Source organism: Rhagoletis pomonella, unplaced genomic scaffold (assembly GCF_013731165.1).
Source record: "Rhagoletis pomonella isolate Grant_MI unplaced genomic scaffold, Rhpom_1.0 Rhpom_scaffold_00002, whole genome shotgun sequence".
In the NCBI taxonomy this organism is placed as follows: Eukaryota; Metazoa; Arthropoda; class Insecta; order Diptera; family Tephritidae; genus Rhagoletis; species Rhagoletis pomonella.
In genome coordinates this window covers 25,807,043-25,813,870 of record NW_023458556.1, presented here as the reverse complement: position 1 = coordinate 25,813,870, position 6,828 = coordinate 25,807,043, and the positions used below count along the sequence as shown (strand labels likewise).

The 6,828-nt window shown below is 36.0% G+C and overlaps 1 long non-coding RNA gene across 1 annotated transcript in view; it reads left to right on the top strand.

The window, feature by feature from the left end:
• Positions 1-6,828, top strand: part of LOC118734604 — a 138,342-nt gene that overhangs the window by 113,022 nt on the left and 18,492 nt on the right. The gene's annotated exons all lie outside the window — the stretch shown is intronic.

The following is a 6,828-nucleotide window of genomic DNA, read 5'->3' as shown; positions in this document are numbered from 1 at the left end:
ACGGTACCATAGAATTAAAAATAACCTTGATTTTCGGAATCAGGGGGGGATTTTACATAAGAATTTCATAACGGCGTTTCTGGTAAAGAGAAAAAGTTGAAATTTGTGGTCCAGTGTTATTCCTTAAATTGCAGAAAAGATTTCACCATATACATACGTACTTCCTTATCGCTCCTATCAACGACTTTTTGTAATAACCTGACACTGCCTAATGGTCAGGATGGGTTGACATAAATAAGGTCAATGGCCATTGCCCCTAAGATCCCAAGCTACTATCCGATTCCATAATAAACGCAAACTATACCTTGGTGTACGAATTCTTAATAATAATGCGTTCGACCGACTGTCAGTCTAATATGGTAGACAGACGGAGAAAATTAATTAGAATTAATAAGCATAAATGCAAATTAAAATTTTACCCTTACAGACGGCAGTAATGCGGATAAACCAGCCGCAAGGTCGTGGGATCGAGTCCCACGGTCAGTATACTTTTTTTATTTCTTTTTCATTCTCTTTTTTATAAGTTCTATATTTTTTTTACGTTGCTTTCAGTTAGTTGTTGTTGACTTTTTAATAAAATTCAACTCTAAAAATTAAAATTAACTAATAGTGAAATAAGAAATGTGATGTAAAATAAAGCAGATGAAAACAAAATAAAGTAAAATTAAATATATAAATAAATTTAAAAAAATTTTCGAAATCGCTCCAACCGTAGATCGAACTTTGCAGCTACAGGCTTGTAGCCCGCAACTCTCACCACTCGGCTACCGCGTATGCGAAACTCGCCTGCTTCGTTTGCTTACTTGTACAAAAGACAACAACTGGCAGTTTTTACCAGTGTTGTCATCGAAAATTCCCCGAACCCGAGTTAATTCCCAAAAATTTCGTGCATTTGTTCGGCTGCTTATGCTCATTTTAAAGAGGAAAATACATGAGTTAAAGCAAATAAAGGCTGGTTATGCAAATAACCGAGCCCGTTTGTCGACCGTATAAGTCTGGCCAACGCTGTACAACGGCACAGATTATCCAAAGACAGTATGCGAGATCGTAGACGCTCACAAACGGTTAGCAAGCAATCTGATATTTTCTCTGTTTAAAAGATTTATGTCATTTCTAGCGAAAGGATAGTCTAAGAACCTGGCCGGTCTAAGATTCCCCACCGGTCATAAGAACTTAATTGCAAGTCTCGTAGTGGACTAAGTCTGCAACATTTCCATTTCTTGTTCGCCATCGACCTCGTTTCCATCTCTCCCGCAATGACTTAGTTACCGGCACAGTGTTACCATGTTTCATGAAGAGCGTTAAAGAACTCATTGATGAAGCTGAAGGTTATCATTCTCCTAAATAGGGCGCTGACGCCCACTTTGCTGACGGAAAATTCAATATAAATATAGGTTACTTTCGAACGTTTTCAGGGTTTACTATGAAACGTGTCGAAATTGCTTACACCTCGGCCTGAAGGACAGTGAGTCTTCTGTCCATTGCAGTAGAAAGTCTAGTGTTGGTTCATAAACACCCTCACCTGTTCTATTCTACATCCCCCCTGTACCAATGCACTTACATATACACCTACATGTGGTCAGGGTGAAAAGAATCAAGGTCCAGCTTCTATTTGTTTGTGTTGAAGTACAGATTTTGCGAATGTATGCTGAGGCCCTCATTGACACGCCACTTTAATGACATCAGAAACAGTACTGTCGAACTTTCCTCCAACAGTGATTACCAGGTCGTCCGCATAAGAATCGGCATCGAAATCAAGTTGTCTGACTAGGAGGTTGTTAATCGCGAGAGGAATGGGGTAGGATATTTAAAATCACTTCAGCGAACCCCTTCTTAATGAGGAATATTTTAAATTTTTTAATTTATTAAGATGCACTTGAGCTCAAGGCTGATAGAGTGGCTCTATCGTATAATCATCCATCCGATTGTGAGCTATGCGTGGCGGCGGAAGACACTGCAAAACACTGCCATGCCACGACTAAACAAACTTCAAAGATTGGAATTTCCCTTCGATACTGGGTGAATAAGAATTTGCTCAACCGCGGCTCGAGAGTAGCCTCTAGGATGAACTCTGGTCCATATTTTTATCCATGAAACAGCAACCCAGAAGGAGCTGCAACTTTGACTATCTAGTGATTGCTTCGAAGCAAAGAGCCTTCATGCAGGTATTCTTGGGAAGGTATCAGGGTTGGAAATATTTCTGAAATCTGCTTTGGCAGAAAGTTCCAAGTGAATATCCCCCATCACGAAGAATTGACAAATGGACTCCATGCCCTCGATCCGACATACGTTGGTACAATGGTATGCGGACGATTCAAGAAAAGAGGACAAAGTAGGTACAGGTACTTATGGACCTGGCGCCAAACTTGCAATTATCATGGGCAAACGGCCCACGGTATTTCAGGCTGAATTACTAGCACGCTTGAGCTGCGCAAAATTAAACCTTGACAATGGAGTGAAAGGCGCCATTCGGGCCCTTTCATACCATGAGTTGAGACGGTTTTGACACGCTACAAATTTGGCAACCAAAACCAAGCTTACACTGCGCTGGGTACCAAGCCATTGTGGAATCCAAGGCAATGAGGTTGCTGATGAATTGGCAATACAGAGGGACGGCTTACTGTTTTTTTTGGGAGTTGGAATCGTTTGTGGTCTCAGTTGGTCCTATTCCAGAGAGCTATAATTACTCTGAACGTGAAAGTTCTTAGGAGTGGTGGTGGGCCATATACAGGCCAGGCTTTTAGGCTACCCTTTCAACATAAGGGATATTATTTTAGTAAATAAAAATGACATCAGGCTACTTGCTGGGTACTTGACTGGTCACAACCGACTACGATTTAACATGCATTGAGTAGGTGTGATCACAATGTCGGAATAGCTTTGGCCAGACAGCGCTTAATCCATTTTAAACATCCAATGGTGGAACCCTTTGTAATAAAGAGTTCGCCCACCAATACCCTTTTGGGATTAATTAGAGAAACCTAGGGCACACTGGGTTAGGGACTCTCTTTAGGAGATATAAAAGATCTTTCAGATCGCAGTGTGTCTTTTCTGTTATACCCCAAGGGCTGACTAACTAAGATGCACTTAATAATCCAATTAAGTTAATAAAATCCAAAATATCACAACTCAAAGCAAACACATATAACGAATGACCACTAAGCGAAGTAAGGCGAATTTCGTCGTTCAACTGACACACCTTTTTTTCTTTGAATGCGAGTGGATCGTAAAATTAATTTATTATAATTGCTCTTCTTCCTTCTGTCATCTTACAATCATTAACAATCATTTCATACTGAACGTAATCACTCAAAGGGATCTGTGCAATCGCATGAGAACCATCGTGGTCATTTTCACAGAAACCATGCATTCATTTAAAAACACGCCCAGTGTTCACTGAATTAATACGAGGCATTTTCAAAATAAAAACGTAAAAATATTGCAGTCGCACGACACTGCAGAAAAATGCGGGTCATCGAAAGCTACCTAATACCGTTGCGTTTGCAAAAATGCTGTTGATGAATGCAAAAAAAAAACAAAGTATAAAAAAAAATTGATTTTTATGTAAAAAATGTTTTGTCTGTGGTTTGAGGCGATGCATATAAATCGCTTAAATGGCCTAAATTAGTTACACACTGCCAACGCATTTTACTGTTGCATTTTCTTTTTTTTTTGGCTATCGTTATTTTTCTGCAGCTGTCATCAAGAAGTGCCAAACCCTTTTTTCGCAATCTGATCGGCATCTGGTGTCTTGGCTATTGTTTGATATGCTGCTTGGCTACAGTCGATTGTACAATATTTTTAGCCTCATTGCAGGTAACTTTGAACGTTTCAACTGATTCGCCCCTTTTCTGGTGGATATTTAATGTTTTTACATTAGGGTGGCCGAATGAAAAGTAAAGTCGTATTTTTAGTAGTAGTATTCTAAATATTTAAACTAAGGAATTCGTAGTACTCCTCCGTTTGACATCAATATTTTAATATTTCATATTTGTTGTGACTTAATTCGACTCTTTAAACAGTTGGCAACCGTCTTAAAAAGTATTTTCAAACTATAACATGCTTACATTTCCTTTGTTTGATATTGTGATACATATTTCAATTAACTGATGAATTAAGTTGAATTTGTTTTTTAAACAACCCACCTAAATTTAGTTCAGAGGGCTTTTCAAACACATTTCAATTAATCTCCATATTTTAGTAATCTATTTAATTTATTAACGTATTTGAATTTAACTCTTTAAACAGGTGGAGACCGTTTTAAATCTCTTCAAAAATATTCTAAATATTTAAACTTAAGATTTCTAAATACTCTTCCGTTTTACCTCATATTTTAATACTTCACATAACTTGGGCATAAGACAACTAAATTCGATTTTCCAATCAGGTAGAAACCCTTGTCAAACTAAAACCTCTTAGATCTCTTTCGTCTATCACCCAAATTGTGATACATAAATATTTCAATTACTTAACTGCCTTAATTTAAGTTTAGCTTGAGTTTTTAAATAGGTGGCAACCCTACTAAATAGAGTTACGAAATAAGACCTTTTCATAACCTTTTCGATTGATACCCATATTGTAATAATTGATTAAAATTCTTAAATAATTTTACTTTAATTTTTTAAAAGGTGGCAACTCTCTGTGAAAAACTAAAAGCTTATTGCAGTCCAAGCCTTTTAGTTTGGCACCTAATTTGTAAGAAACGAACGAACATTGCAGATCTAATGGCACTGATTGTTCAATAATTTTCATTAAATATTTTAGCAGGTGGCAACTCTTTTCGAAAAAGTAAAACCGTATTGCACATCTGCAGGCCAAGTTCTTTAATTTGACACCATAGTTTTTTAAAATCGAACGCACGATGCGGATCTATCATATACATATATATACATTAAAAAAAAGTAGCCCTTGCCATTTTCTCAGGCTGGCCCCATCCTTTCACCAACGAATGTAAAAAGAAAAATAAAAGCTGTAGTATTATTACTAATTCCCCATGGATCTGCTTTGAAAGAGCAAGGCAATGACTCTTGCAAAGATCGATTGTCTCTTTATAATCTATTAACTTTTATGCTCTTAAATTATGACCCGACTGTTTTTTGTTTTCTAAGATTTTCATTTGGCATTAAAGTTGCCTAGTCACATCAATCTGACGATTAAAGAGTTGTGATGAATAGAAATACCCGTAAAATTGTAATTATTTTCGCATTTACACATTTGTATGTATGTATCTAAATTCATTATCATCAACACCATTCATGTTCCTCCTTCCAAATATCTAATAATAGTTCCGTCGACACCGTTTCACTGGGTAGCTAACACTTACCATTGAACATTTCCTACTCGCTCTTTGAATGCTTGGCAAAAATATCCTATTCCTGTTGAGAAATGTAGTGTGGCTCATAAACCATTCACCAATTTGTATTGCATAAAACGTACAAACAATAACAACAACAATACGAACGAACGCAATCAACGACCATAAAAGACCGACCAGCAGTAAAAAATATGTTTCATGTGTGCAACAAGCTACACAGCCTTGCTTGCTTGCAAGTTGCAACATACATACGTACATAAGCAAGTGCATATGTATGTACGTTAATATACTATTGCAGTTACAAAGAAATGCCTGTTCATCTCATCATCTTTAACAGCCAACAAACAGCGCGAAGAGGAGCAACCGCAAGTATGTATGTATGTATAAGTGTTCAGTGGTAATCAGTCGTTACCGGTGTTTAACGATTTAGTTAATGTCGCTTGCCATTCCGCTTGCAACTTGTTTTGTCTTTAATTTTTTTTTCACTTACTCAATTGTCCTTTTCACTTTTTTTTCTTTTAATTTTTATGTGTCTACTATGTTTTAAATGGGGTTGCTGCTCCTCTGCGTTCGCTTTGTGCCGGCTGTCACTTGTATTGCTTCCCATTTTTCGCCTTCCTTGTTAAAAATGTATTGTGCAATACCAGATCGTTATTATAACTATACAGCTACTTCTTGATTATATCGCAGTGACTTTCAAGCTGAAGCCTGTTAAACAATTTACTGTTGGAGTCGAATATGGTGGCTATTGCAACGCTTTTGTAGTGTTGTTTTTTTTGTTGTTGTGTTTTTAGTGCATTTTTGGATGCTCATGCTGCTAAACTATTTGTACAGTGCATCAAAATAGTAATCTAAAACACAAATTTTAATAGTGCCGTATCTTTCCGATTTTGCTTCGACAATCGTCGGAATAAAATGCAAACTGTAATTTCATAGCTACGATAAACAATTGCGAAAATATAAATAGGGAAGAGAAATTTTAACATTCTTTGGCTGTTTCCCTTTGGTTTATTTACTGTTTATTATTTGTTTTATGAAAGTGTATGCAAGTAAAAACTTCAAACTTTGTACGAAAACTAGCACAACTCGATAAAGTGACATCAAAATTTTTAGCTTTCTTATTAGATTTCATAGAAAAAAATTAGTTTATGTAAGTTGTTACTCATTTGCTCCATACAAAAAACTTGTCAAATTTTCTCTGTAGGGAAGAAAATGTGTGAATAAAAAATTGCCAAAAGACAAGTCCTAGCTACTTCACACTTGCACATTATTATACCAAAATTTAATAGGCTACAAAACTGCATACTTTTAAATATCTGATTAAAAAGTTTCAAATTTTAATTAACATTTTTTTAAATTCGTCGAATTTTTATGAATATTCTATAAAGTTTAAATTTTGATTAATATGGTTTTGTTTGGACAGTAAGCTATACTTCCTTAAAAAGAATAGAATAAAAAAGGTATAAAATTTTTTAAATAAAGAAAAATAGCCAAAACTTACTAAAATATTTTTT